Genomic DNA, 14780 nt, shown 5'->3' on the forward strand with positions numbered 1-14780 from the left:
TCTTCATATTTATTGTTAAATGTAATTTTTATCCATAAAGTCATCCATGAAATATTAAAAACTGAAACAACAGAATTTATACCCTTTACTTAATTTAGTTTAAGCGGCCTATTCACTAAAAAGGAGGAGGAAAGGTTACATACGATAAAGCCCCTCCCCTGCCCCTTAAGCATTTCCATTATAAAACCTTATTTTCAAGAATTTATCATTCAGGCACTAAAGAAAAAAAAAATCATTCCATACTGAAAGTTGGTATACTTTCCCTTAACATTTTTAAGACCTATTCAGAAAGCAATAAAAGAAGCTGTAGAGGCGACCCATGGGGGGGGAAGGAGGTAAGGGAGCAAAGCTGCGCTAATCTAAAACTAACACTTGGAAACACAGTTAATGCTACTTGCAAAAGGTCCAGGCACAGAAAACGTTGTCGTCGTAGCCCCTCACATGGGGCTGATTCTCCCATGGGGCATGGGCAGACGGTGGAAAGTTGAAAGCGGGACAAGCCTCCCTGGGCACGCTGGGCAGTCTTGTTGCTGCCTGAGATCTCCCTTGCTCCCTGGGCCTGGGAAGCCTCTGAAAGAAGAGATCCACCCCCTCCGGGCCTGGCACGGGCAGGGGTTCCTGTCTTCTTCAGCACAGCACCTCGCTGAAAAGTGAGCTCTCTAGACTGGGCTCCCACCGGGCACACGACTGGGAGGCGGCTCCACTCCTTATGCTCATTTTGCTTGTGGTGCAAGCTCGCTATAGGCAGAGAATGGGTCTGCTTCTTGTTATAATGTACTCTCCCAAGTGCTTAATAAACTGCTCTGCACACAGTAAGCGCTAAATAAATACGGTGGAATGAACTGTGGCGGATTTCCAGCTCAAACAGCAGACGTCGGCGTGTTCTGCTACGACCCATCACCATGGATAAGGTCCACGCAGGGTCATGGAGTTACAACATTAGGACATACGAAACGCCAGTCCCGAGATGGGTCGATGGCCCATTTAGCTAAGGACTCTGACTTCAACAGGGGCACCAGAACCCCCGCGAAGGAACCATGTGCTCGGTGCCCTGCCAGGAAATCCATCTTCATGTTTAAGAATTAGCCTTCCAGCATCCCCAATCTTCGCCTCTCCATCTTTAACTCTCCCTCTGGGGACCTGGCACAGATCATCCATCCCTGACTTCAGGAATCCTGCCCACAGAGAGGCTAGGCTCCCCCTTTCTGGTTTCCTTCTTTTCCCTACCTCTCCCCCTCTCCCCACGGCTTTCCTTGGATTTTCCCTTGATCCTGCTTCTTCCTGCTTCCCCCTTTCCCTCCCTACTCCTCTGGCTGGGTGTACAGACTTTACTGTCTCACTCTCTCCCTCCCCCTACTGCCACCTCAGAACCCTTCAAGAACATGCTTGGTTTAACTCATCCTGTCTTCCAGGAAAAAGGTCAGGTTGGAAAAATACTGTACCCGAGAAGCATCTGCGAAGCCTAACTCTGTTGTAGCAGTCACAGACGCTACGAATGTGAAACAGGCCAGTGATAACGTAATGTCAAAGACACGGGAAAGTGACAACTTGAGGCAAAAATCCCAAAGAGCTCACAAATCTGTCTCTCTTGCCAACGGGTGACTTTGAGCCGGGGGGCAGGTGGAAGGATGTGTAGCTAGGGAGCATCAAATAGAATAATAGAACTAGGTGCTAGGCCCTTCAAGAGCACGGGTGTTCGCGGGGCTGGTATCCAAATTCCCCCTCTAGACTGTAAGCCCGCTGTGGGCAGGGAACGTCTGTTATATTGTAATAATAATGATGGCATTTGTTAAGTGCTTACTGTGTGCAAAGCACTATTCTAAGCGCTGACTCTCCCAAGAGCTTAATACAGTGCTCTGCACACAGTAAGCACCCATTAATACGACTGACTGGCTGATGACTTGGTTTTGGAGCGATACAGTGCCATGCTGCCTCTGCCCAGGAATCGGAGGCCTCTGCTCCTCGTTCTCAAAGTTAATCTCTTTTCCACCACCATCCCTCCTCAAGGCCAGCCTCGACCACTAATCGCTCTCAGTCTATGCCTCAGTATTGTTGCTAATGCCTCGTTCTCCTGACACCCTACCGTGGGTCGACGGGGAAGGGCCCAAACTCTGGGAATCGGAAGGCCTGGGTTCTTTGTGCTGGGGCTGTGCCAGCAGAGGTGAAGATTTCTGCCCAAAGAACCCCCTAGGACTTACCGGGCAGTAGGCGGGCCCATTAGGATTGCTGAAAATGAGTTGGCTAATGTGCTGTGGCATGTGCCACGGCAGCTACTACGGCAACTAACTACCGATCAGGCCACAGCAGCCCAGCCCTGGGCTGACACCTTGCTGCGCTCGCTTTGGCTGCCAACAGACGCTGCACCCGAAAATGCCTTCCTTCTCATGCACTTTGCAATGTGCTGCACTCCTGCCCAACTGCTCGTTCGTCGTACTCCGGGCCCAGCGGGAACAACACAGCTAGCAGGGATGAGAGCGAGCGAGAGGAGCCATGCAAAACATCAGCGCTGAAATCGATTCACCCATCGGTGTCTCCATCCTCGGTGATGGGACCGAGGCTCAGCCATCATCATTCTGACTGATAGACAGCCGCCATTCCAGGCCAAGACGAAAAGCTCCTATTTGCTTCTCTCCTTGTTGGGATTTCCCACCAACCCAGAGGCATAAAGACCGGTACCAATGATTCAGTTTACTTTGGCGGATTTAAAAAAACCAAGGAAATGGGAACGGCAGTGAACGGTTGCCACAAGCCTCCCCTGCAGCGGTCCAGAGACCCGCCCAGGTACCGCTTCACATGAGGCCGGAAGGGAGCCTCGGGAGCTCAGTCGGGACTCTGGGCCCCGAAAGAGTTGCCGTTCTGTTCGCAATCCCAGTGCGGTTTACTGGGGGCTACGCAAAGACACGTTTTCTACTTCTCTGCTTTGCCGTTTTTCAAAAGGTACTACTGATCTCGGAATCGATTCCTTTGGTCTGGTAATTAGTTTCAAAATCAGCAGGAGCCCTGAATGCTCCTACTCTTCTTCCCAGAGTTACTGATCCAATTCTGATCTAGAACTGACCGTGAGCAGAAATCCCAGAATTGAACTGTACACTTTGGTAAGAAGTGGTTTCTGAGCTTGGGATTTAAAATGCAAAGTTTCTATTATATTTAATAACTGAGAGGCCCTGCTGGGTCCCGGTTGCTCTGGTGACTGGATTAGTAGTACCCTAACTGAGCTAAACAATGGCTTTCTCCTAGGAGGGTTCTTATTACCATATCAACTATTTGTTTAAGGAAAAGAAGAAAAGAGCAGAGCAGGAAAGAACAAAAGAGAAGCATGAATATCAAACAGCAAAAAGCACTAAAAACCAATACGGAAAAGAGCTCATAAAAGCAAAAATATCAGCCTCTTTGAAACCGGAGGGGCTCAGGTATTTATGTATTTTAACTTTTCATGTGTTACGAAGCACAGTGTTGTACAGCATCAATGAGGACCATCTCACAATCACCATAGATTTCGGATAAATACAGACATCACTGTCACGGAACAGACACATGGGCTGTCAACCTCTTCCTCAGGGTCTGACTTTGCTAGAGAGTGTGAAATTATGTAATTACCCGCTGGGCAATTCTGATGGTTCAGACAATCTCAACGTTAGGCACGTTTCAAAGAGAATTCTAGTGCTTTTTGGTTCCAAAGCAGCAGTTTTTTGCTTTAAACTTTCTCCAGCAGATATTTTCCTTTCTCCCGTGGTAAAAGCATGCTAAATTAAAACAGGCGTTCACAATCCAAGCGCCTTCTTGGAAAAAGGGTTCATGGTGAGGGAGGAGAAAATGCAACCCAAATTCCCAGGCCGGAAAAACACTTAGCAAATGAGTTGCCCGTGCTTCTCGGTACCGACGTCAAGTTGTTCTACAATTCTGCTGTACTGCACTGACCCAAGCGCTTAGTCCAGCGCTCTGCATGCAGCAAATGCTCCATAAATATGACTGACCGATTAATTCTCATTCATTCATTCAGTAGTATTTATTGAGGGCTTACTATGTGCACAGCACTGTACTACGCACTTGGAATGTACAATTCTCAGGTCTGCATGGAGGGGGATCAGTGACGGGGACCCGTTATCCCTTAGGAGTGAGCGAAACCCTCACTTCCAATATTGAGCCACACCGGGTTGATCAGTTCTGAGGCCAGCAAGGTTTTCTCAGTCTTCGAGTGAGGTTGTGAAGGTCGAGGAACCGGGCGGGCCGCCTCCGGTCTCAGCATGCGCTTGCAAGTCTGCCCTGTGGTGCTGCTGCATCTGCTCCCTGCCGGGCCTGGCACTGTTCTCCTCTCTGTCCAGATCAGCATCTTTTCTGTTCTAACCCTCTGTTCTAACCCTGGCACCCATTCTAATCGCCGCCTGCGAGGTGGGTTTGCTCGCCACTGCTGCTTGTCTATCTGTCTGCCAGCTGTGCCCAGCGACGGCTCATCGCTTGAGGTTTCGCCTCACTGTCTTTAAAGCGTCTCTCTTGCCGACTGCGCCGCTACCCCATTTCAGCCCCGTGCTCCTGCTCTTCCCACGTGATAATAATCACAATAATTATGGTATTTGTTAAGCACTTACTATGTGCTGAGCACTGTTATAAGTGCTGGGGTAGATAAAGGGTAATGAGGTTGTCCCACAGGGGCTCACACTCTTAATCCCCATTTTACAGATGAGGTAACTGAGGCACAGAGAAGTTGAGTGGCTTGCCCGAGATCACACAGCAGACAAGTGATGGAGCAGGGATTAGAATCCATGTCCTCTGACTCCCAAGCCCATGCTATTTCCACTGAGCCACGCTGCTTCCTGAATGCCCCATTCAGGTCTTGCTCCTCTCCATCATTCAGTGTCAAAACACGTACCACTAATAATAATGATGGTATTTTTTCAGCACTTACTGAGCGCCAGGCTGGGGTGGACAGCGGACCGGACCCCATGTGACCGGAGGTCCCTCTCCAACGATGAGCCCCAGCACAGTCTGGGTCAGGGCAGATGGGCAGGCGGACAGGTAAGTGGGAGCCGGTCATCCACCCTCCTACCACCTGGAAAGCCCGCCCTCCCCACCACGCTCACAGGGGGGCTAGCCTGTAGGGGAGCACAGCTGAAGTCCCCCAAATCGGTGGATGGACAGACCTCGTTCAACACTGATTCCATAGCTAATTCCATTTGAAGAAAATGTCGCAGACCTTCCCCACAAAAAGGTTAAAATCAGAATCCTAGGAAGCCCCTACAAGTCTCCTTCTAGACTGTAAGCCCATTGTGGGCAGGGATTGGCTCTCTTTATTGCTGAATTGAACTTTCCAGTTGCTTAGTACAGTGCTCTGCACACAGTAAGCACTCAGTAAATACGATTGAATGAATGGAAGCTGGCCACAGTGGGTTTCCCAGAGTATCCCAGTGGGCCCAATGTTTCAGTTAGGATTTAGGTATACAAGCAGACTTAAGTGCAACAGAAAGCTCGGTGCTACCTATCTGAAAGTGGATGGGGACAGAACATTTAGAAAGGGATAGATTTCTTGATTTTTATGGAATTATCTAATGAGAACCTCTTTTTCTTATCCATTGGATTCCATTTTTATTGTTCTATCCTCCCACTTTAGGATAGCTGTGTCAGAGCTGCTGGGGAATCAGGATCCATCTACAACAAGGCCTCCCTTAAGAAATCATGGGGTATGAACCACTATCAGGGCAAATCAGCGGTTAGGTTCTGGACTATGTTCCCAAAGCCATCTCTGAATTAATTTCTGGGTAATCCCCCAGCTTGCAGCACAAGGTTTGGCCCACGGTCAGTACCTAACCAATATTAGCAGGAACAACAACAACGATAATAACAATCCTCTGTCTTTGAGGCACAGGCACTGATTGTTTTCTCTGATGATTAATTTCCACTTCTAAATGTTCAGCTCCAACCTGAGGCAGTTCAACAAATCCACAACATTTCTCATTGTCAAAGGGTAGAAGAAAGAAAATCATGAGCATAAGTAGGTGAGGTGGCCACTGAAGGTTATTTTGAAATTCCGACGGCACAGAGATGCAGATACAGGCCAACCTCAGCTGGATGCCTTTGGGAATCCTTCATGTGCTCTAAGAAGTTCTTTGCGAGGAAGACACGTGGTTTCCGGGAGCCCCAGAGGTTTACTTTGCCAAGAGGGTCCGACGGAGCACCCAGGCCACGCTGACATCGGACGGTAGGAGAATAGACCATTTCAGCTCCTGCCCTGGCTGAGAGCGGCCGGGCAGGGGGCCCAGGTCCCAGCTGGAAGGCAGGAGGTGGGGGTCTCCTACAAGTCGGTGATGGGAGAGGGCACAGCCCACCAGTGGCCTAGAGGAGATGTTAATTTGGCTTTGGAGCCATGTGAAGATAGTTCCGGCTTCAGGATATGGGATTTCCAGATGTAGATGCAAAACTCTTCCAGGGCGGAGACCTCGAAGCTTTTTCTAATGCACCGCCATCACCTCGCACCACGGTCCGCACCCAGTAGCAGACCTACGGGCACAACAATTGGTAGTTCTCCGCGCCTCAGTTACCTCATATGTAAAGTGGGGATGAAGAGCCTGCGAGCCCTATGGGGGACATAGACTGCTTCCAACCTGATTAAGCTTGTATCTACCCAGCGCTTAGTACAGTGCCTGGCACATTATAAGGGCTTAACAAATACCAGAGGGAGAGAGACAGAGAGACAGAGAGCCTGCCTCTCCCTCTGTGTCGGAGCTGCTGGGAAATCAGGGTCCATCTACAACAAGGCCTCCCTTAAGAAATCGTGGGGTTTGAACCACTGTATCGGGGCGAAATCAGGGGTTACGTCCTGGAGGGGTGAGGGAAGAGGAGGGAGAGGCAACAGAATTCCCGGCCCACCTGAACGACGTGAGGGAGTCATAAAATACTCCACTCTGCAAGGAGAAGTCTTTTGTGCCAGGAACGATTTTACTGTACTTGATCAAGTGCAACTGTTTTAGATGGTCATTCGACAGTTACTTATTGAGCTCCGATTCTGTGTCAAGGACTGGAGTGGTTTCAGGTTTTGACTTCGAGGGTTGTATTTCTACTGCTCCATCGTAACTTAGCCACTTGTAGCTTTTTAGCAGGTTAAATATAAACAGTCAAAATAGCTTTCAGTTTAGATAATGGCTTCAAAAGGGCAACTCATAAATACTATGATAATTGACAGACCAATCATATTTTAAATTCAAAACATGAAGCATATACTTCAGGGAGAATTTTTTAAGCATCCATTAGTCTCTCAACTGCTGGTCTTCAACTTGTAAATAATGTAAAATGAAAACGCATAGGCCCCACCTTTTCCCTTCTGGAAAAAAAAAACAAAGACAAAACAAGAGAAAACCAGGGAGCATTTATAAGCTTCCTATTTTTCAAATAATAAAACTGCAAACAAAAGAAGTCTTAAGGATCTTGAAGATAGCATCCATAAAACATTTTTATGTACCATACATCTGAAGTAGGACATTATGCCAGTGCTGGAATCGAGCCAAAAAAAAATTAGTTCAGCCACGAAACCAGCAAGCTGGGCCCGGCTCACGCTCTGAACGCCACCCATTTAGGATGTTTGGGGCTGTATTTACTTATTGATATTTATTACGCTGCTACAGTGCCTTCCCGCTAAACGACTCAGTTCTGTCTCTGGCTCTGTTGGGATTGTCAATAAACCGGAAAAGTGATCCCTGAGCATTTTCCCTGCCTTTCAGCTCCTCACGCAGACGTGGCCCCCAAGCTGAGGAGAAGCCTGCGAGACTGGGCCACTAAATTATCTGAGCTGGCCTGGGCTGCTGACCGGAGAGCCACGAGGTGTCTGGAGATGTGCTGCTGCTGTTGCTGCTGCTCATCTGATCTGAAGGAAGGGAGGGAGGGAGGGAGGGAGGGACAGAGGGCCGACAGGCCAGCCTTCCCTCCTTCTTTTCCCCTCCCGGCTGCCTGAGGATCCCCAAGAGGGATCTGGGAGAGGGTCAACTGATGAAAGGATCCCCAAAACTGAGATCGCCTTGGTGGTCCCCATCACCAAGGCTCCCGAGAGTCCCCCAAACCCCAGGCTGGAGCAAGTAAACACACAGAGTCATTCTGTAAACCCGTCAATGGGCAGGGATTATCTCTATCTGTTGCCGAATTGTACATTCCAAGTGCTTAGTACAGTGCTCTGCACACAGTAAGCACTCAGTAAATATTGAATGAATGAATACCCGATATCTGGGGCTCAGCAAAAGTTCTCGTCTAGTGGAGATGGGCTCTCAGATAACTCGATCAGTGGTATTTGAGTGCCTGTGTGCAAAGCACTGTACTAACCACTTGGGATAGTTCCCAGAGGAACCCACATTCTCTATTCAAGGAGCTTACAACTGGGGAGAAAAACTTACACAAATTGACTCAAAAAGAGTTGGAAGCCCGAGGGAGGGCAAGGATATAGAGCAGGAAGCAGTACAGATGTTTTTAGAAATACCTGAATGTCCTCTCCCCCCCCGCAAAAAAACATAAACATACTTAGCCTAGTGGTGACGACAAGAATAAAAGGCATAAGTGCTCATAAATATCTATCGTCCTGCCTACTCAAAATGTGGGCTCCATATGACTGATCTGATTATACTCTATCTACCCCATTGATTGGCACAATAACTGTTCTCCGCGATTTAGACCGTGAACCCGTCGTTGGACAGGATTGTCTCTATCTGTTGCCGAATAGTACATTCCGAGCGCTTAGTACAGTGCTCTGCACATAGTAACCGCTCAATAAATACTACTGAATGAACGAATGAAGTGAGCGTTTCACAAATACCACTTTTAGGAACAGCAGTAATAATAATAACGATGGTATTTGTTAAGCGCTTACTATGTGCCAAGCACTCTTCTAAGCTCTGAGTAGTAGACATGACCCCTGGCCTCGAGGACCTTACAGTCTAGCAGGGGAGAGGGATGACAAATTCCAGAGAAGAGGAAGTAACAGAGTATAAAAGGATGTGTGTACATAAGTGCGATAAGGCCCTCAGGAATCCCTCCCTGCTTGTGACCCTGGAAAATATTTATGTTTCTGTGCTTTGCCTTCTTAGGTATCTTTTTACATGTTTAGGTTAAGGTATCTATTGTGCGGTGCTTTTTTTTTTTTTTTACATTTGCCTAATTGTGTTCCTCCCGTTCTATTATGCTGTTTTTTATTTACATTTGTCTAACTGTGTTTGCCCTGTTCCTCCCACCCAGTGCTTCATTTATCACACCAACCTACTGTGCCAACAGCAGATTTGTTCCCCCCGCCCTGCAGAAACTACCTCAATAGCCATCCTCAGTGCAGGCCTGGAGGTCTCGGGGAAGGCAACACCTGCAGTCGCACCCTCAAGCTACCAAGCGGGCTGGAGCTCCTTGGAGACTGACTCAGTGGAAAGAGCCCGGGCTGGGGAGTCCGAGGTCATGGGTTCGAATCCTGGCTCTGCCACCTGTCAGCTGTGTGACTGTGGGCAAGTCGCTTCACTTCTCTGTGCCTCAGTTCCCTCATCTGTAAAATGGGGATGAAGACGTGGGACAACCTGATTACCCTGTATCTACCCAGCGCTTAGAACAGCGCTCTGCACACAGTAAGCGCTTAACAAATACCAACATTATTATTATTATTGGGAGAATCCCACCCCCTTGGGGAGAGGGAAAAAGAGGGGTGGGGAAAGATAAAGGGGGTGGAGAAGGGGCGAGGAGTGGAAAGGAGGGGAGAGGGACGTGTCCTTTTTTTGCCCTCCTGAGTGGGTCCCCGCCCAGGCACGAAAAGGCCTCGGGGCCTTCTCTTCCAGGTGGGTGTCCTCAAAGTAGCCCCCGAGCTGGCCCGCTCTGGCTGAAGCCAGTGTCTTGAACAGCTTGGATCAGGCAGCTCCTCTCCGGTCACTGACCGGCGCTCTCAGCTCACCGGCTGCCATAGAGCAACAAACCGACTACAATTCCCGAGGCTCGCATCCTTCCCTCTGCCTCGAACTCCCTCCCCAAATCCCACCTCCTCCAGGAGACTTTCCCCCAATCATTTTCTTCTCTTCCCAAGATCATATCCTCTCACCTACCCCCTCGGCATCTTTATACATGTCGATATACACACTCTAAGCATTTATCACCTGTCCATTTTTTCCTCTCTCCTTACACCTGCCTGTAAATTATTTTCTGTCTGTCAATCATGTCGGATTGCAAGCCGAAGTGCTGGAATTGAACCCTCCTAGAACTTTCTAGGAACGCCCACCCTGAGGTAGCTTGCATTTTCCCCTTTCCATCCCCGTCTACTCCTTTGGTCCCCCTGCAGCGGGAAAGGGATGTGGAGCAGAGAGATGAATATTGATCGACTGATTGATGGAAGGATTCGGGAAGAAGGGAGGCAGGGTAATCAAATAAATAAATGGTAGCATTTGTTAAGCGCTTACTATGTGCAAAGCACTGTTCTAAGCGCTGCGGGGATACAAGGTGATCAGATTGTCCCTTGTGGGGCTCACAGTTTTAATCCCCATTTTCCAGATGAGGGAACTGAGGCACAGAGAAGCGAAGTGACTCGCCCAAAGTCACACAGCTGGCAAGCGGCGGAGCCGGGATTAGAACCCACGACCTCTGACTCCCAAGCCCGGGCTCTTTCCACTGAGCCACGCTGCTTCTCTTAGGAGCCCGCCGGACCTGACACTGTGAGGCCCAACAGTTGTCATCAATCAAGTGCCTTAGTGGATAAAGCCCGGGCCTGGGAGTCAGAAGGTCATGGGTTCTAATCCCAGCTCTGCCACGTGTCTCCTGTGTGATCTTGGGCAGGTCACTTCACTTCTCTGGGCCTCAGTGACCTCATCTGTAAAATGGGGAGTGAGACTATGAGCCCCACATGGGACAGGGACTGTGTCCAACCTGAATTGCTTGTATCCACCCCAGCGCTTAGTACAGTGCCTGGCACATAGTAAGCACTAAAATGCCACAATTATTATTATTATTATTTTGCAGGTGAGGGAATTGAGGCACAGAGCAGTGTAGTAGCCACGTGTCCAATGTCACACAGCAGACACACGGCGGAGGTGGAATTATTAATAATAATAATTACAATATTTTACCATTTAAATAAAACGACACGTCGGGGGCTGGAGAAGCAGCGTGGGTCAGTGGAAAGAGCCCGGGCTTTGGAGTCAGAGGTCATGGGTTCGAATCCCGGCTCTGCCCCTTGTCAGCTGTGTGACTGTGGGTGAGTCACTTCACTTCTCTGGGCCTCAGTTCCCTCATCTGGAAAATGGGGATGAAGACTGTGAGCCCCACGTGGGACAACCTGATGACCCTGTGTCTACCCCAGCGCTTAGAACAGTGCTCTGCACATAGTAAGCGCTTAACAAATACCAACATTATTACATTATTATTATTATCAGGGACATGCGAGAACAGTAGTCTTCAACTAAAGGGCATCTCTACAGGATAAGGAGCAAGTGGACAAAAATCTTTTCACAGATCCATGAGAAGTAGCATGGCCTAGCGAGCCTGGAGTCAGAAGGTCTGGGTTCTAATCCAGACACCGCCACTTGGCTGCTCCGTGACCTCGGGCAAGTCACTTAGAGAAGCAGCGTGGCTCAGTGGAACGAGCACAGGCTTGGGAGTCAGAGGTTATAGGTTCGAATTCTGCTCTGCCACTTGTCAGCTGTGTGACTTGTTGGCAAGTCACTTCACTTCTCTATGCCTCAGTTACCTCATCTGTAAAATGGGGATTAAGACTGTGAGCCTCATGTGCGGCAATCTGATTACCCTGTATACCCCAGCGTTTAGAACAGTGCTCTGCACATAATAAGCAATTAACAAATACCATTATTATTATTTCTTTTTCTGGGCCTCAGTGACCTCATCTGTAAAATGGGGTTAAACAACGTGGGCCCCACGTGAGACAGGGACTGTGTCCAACCCCATTTGGTTGTACCCACCCCAGCCCTTAGGACGGCGCCTAGCACAGAGTGAGCGTTTAACGAATGTCGCTATTTTTTTTTATTATTATTGTTGTCATTATTACCCAGAGCCCCCCGGGCTGGCTCCGCCACTTGTCAGCTGGGTGACTTTGGGCAAGTCACAACTTCTCTGGGCCTCAGTGACCTCATCTGTAAAATGGGGATGAAGACTGTCAGCCCCACATGGGACAACCTGATGACCTCGTCTCTCCACCCCCCTCCCCCCAGCGCTTAGAACGGTGCTTGGCACCTAGTAAGCACTTTACAAATGGCATCATTATGATGATGGTGATGAGAAGCAGCGTGGCTGAGTGGAAAGAGCACGGGCATGGGAGTCAGAGGTCGTGGGTTCGAATCCCGGCTCTGTCACTTGTCGGTTGGGTGACTGTGGGCAAGTCACTTCACTTCTCTGTGCCTCAGTTACCTCATCTGTAAAGTAGGGATTAACTGTGGGCCTCACGTGGGACGACCTGATTACCCTGTATAATGTATCTACCCCAGCGCTTAGAACATGCTCTGCACATAGTAAGTGCTTAACAAATACCAACATTATTATTATTATATTAAAATGGGGATGAAGACGGTGAGCCCCACGCGGGACAACCTGATCACCTTGTATCTCCCCCAGCGCTTAGAACAGTGCTCTGCATATAGTAAGCGCTTAACAAAGACCAACATTATTATTATTATATTAAAATGGGGATAAAGACTGTCAGCCCCACGTGGGACACCTTGACGACGACACCTTGATGACCCTGTATCTCCCCCAGCGCTTAGAACAGTGCTATCGTAAGCACTTAACAGAAGACCAACATTATTATTATTATATTAAAATGGGGATGAAGACGGTGAGCCCCACGTGGGCCAACCTGCTGACCGTGTATCTCCCCCAGCGCTTAGAACAGTGCTCTGCACAGAGGAAGCGCTTAACAAAGACCAACATTATTCTATTAAAATGGGGATGAAGACTGTGTGATGAACAGTGCTGTGCACATAGTAATACTATATTAAAATGGGGATGAAGCCTGTGAGCCCCCACGTGGGACAACCTGATGACAGTGCTGTGCACACAGGAAGCGCTTAACAAAGACCAACATTATTATTATATTAAAATGGGGATGAAGACTGCTGTGATGCACAGTGCCGTGCACATAGCAAGCGCTCAACAAATGCCAACGTTATTCTTATCATATTAAAATGGGGACGAAGCCCGGGGGCCCCAAGTGGGACAACCTGATGACCCCGTTTCTCCCCCAGCGCTTAGAACAGTGCTGTGCACACCGGAAGCGCTTAACAAAGACCAACATTATTATTATATTAAAATGGGGATGAAGACTGCTGTGATGCACAGTGCTGTGCACACAGTAAGCGCTTAACCGATACCACCCTGACTATTATGATGGAGAAAAGACAGAAGGCTCCCAGAGCCCGCCGTCGCCACCTAGCGGTCTGGGCCGTGCAGTTTCCCCCTCCCCCGCGACCCTGCCCGACGCATGCGCCCCGACTCCGCCCGCCCAGCGCAGGCGCCCCGGCCGTGCCCCGGGGGGGGGGGGGAAGCCGCGGGCGGGCGGCGGCCAATCAGAAGCGGCGAGGCGGGGCCGGGGGGCGGGACGACGACGGCGATTGGCCGGAGGCCGGGCGCGCCGAGACCCGCCCGCTGACGGCTGACGGCCAACGGCAGGGAAACGACGGCAGCGCGGAGGCCCCAAAAGGCCGAAGGGAGGGACGGGCCCCGCGGAGGGGTCGCCCGCCGCCCGGGGGCGCCGGGCCCGGCGGCCCTCGCCGGCCCTCGCCGGCCGGCCGGCGGCGGAGGCCAGGGCGCCCCGCCGCCTCCGCTTACTCACCGCGCACTCGGAATCCTCCCCCTCCGCTTGTGATGTTCTTGGTCACCAGTGGCGCGCCGTAGCTCCCCGCCCCCTTCGGCCGCGTCACTTCCGCGACGGGGGAGGGGGAGGGCTTGAGGGCGAGTCCCCGCGGAGGGCAAGGCCTCGCGCCTCCGGCTGCGCATGCGCCGCCCCCTCCGCCATGTTCTCCGCCCTCGGGACCGGCCTTCATTCATTCATTCATTCATTCATTCATTCATTCATTCATTCATTCATTCGCTCAGTCATTCAGTCATTCAGTCAGTCGTATTCCCTGAGCGCTTACCCTGTGCAGAGCCCGGTTCTCAGCGCTGGGGGAGATCTAGGGTCATCACGTGGTCCCACGTGGGGCTCACGATCTTCATCCCCATCTTAATCTAATAATAATGTGGGTCTTTGTTAATAATAATAATAAATGTTGGGATTTGTTAAACGCTTACTCTGTGCAGAGCACTGTTCTAAGCGCTGGGGGGAGACACAGGGTCATCAGGTGGTCCCACGTGGGGCTCCCAGTCTTCATCCCCATTTGACAGATGAGGGGACTGAGGCCCAGTGAAGTGAAGTGACTCACCCGCAGTCACACAGCTAAGTGGCAGAGCCGGGATTCGAACCCATGACCTCTGACTCCAATGCCCGGGCTCTTTCCACTGAGCCATGCTGCTTCTCCGTTAAGCGCCTACTATGTGCAGAGCACTGTTCTAAGCGCTGGGGGAGACACAGGGTCATCAGGTGGTCCCACGTGAGGCTCACAGTTAATCCCCATTTTACAGATGAGGTCACCGAGGCCCAGGGAAGTGAAGTGACTTGTCCACAGTCACACGGCTGCCAGGTGGCAGAGCCGGGATTCGAACCCGTGACCTCTGCTGATTCCCAAGCCGGGGCGCTTTCCACTGAGCCACGCCGCTTCCCCTGTAATATGCTTCCCCAGACTAATATGGGAAGCACTGTGGCCTCGTGGAAAGACCACACGTTTAGAGAAGCAGCGTGG

At 50.3% G+C, this 14780-nt stretch overlaps 1 protein-coding gene across 2 annotated transcripts in view; it reads right to left on the bottom strand.

Annotated features, from left to right (window-relative positions):
• ZNF407 (zinc finger protein 407) overlaps window positions 1-13852 on the bottom strand; it is a 276349-nt gene extending 262497 nt beyond the window's left edge. For both annotated transcript variants that reach the window (XM_029052837.2, XM_029052839.2), the window contains exon 1: window positions 13775-13852. The gene's annotated coding sequence lies outside the window, so the exon portion shown is untranslated. The remainder of the gene's footprint in view (window positions 1-13774) is intronic.
• Between the last annotated feature and the right edge of the window lie 928 nt (window positions 13853-14780).

The sequence above is a fragment of the Ornithorhynchus anatinus genome, chromosome X2 (genome assembly GCF_004115215.2).
Source record: "Ornithorhynchus anatinus isolate Pmale09 chromosome X2, mOrnAna1.pri.v4, whole genome shotgun sequence".
Lineage (NCBI taxonomy): Eukaryota > Metazoa > Chordata > Mammalia > Monotremata > Ornithorhynchidae > Ornithorhynchus > Ornithorhynchus anatinus.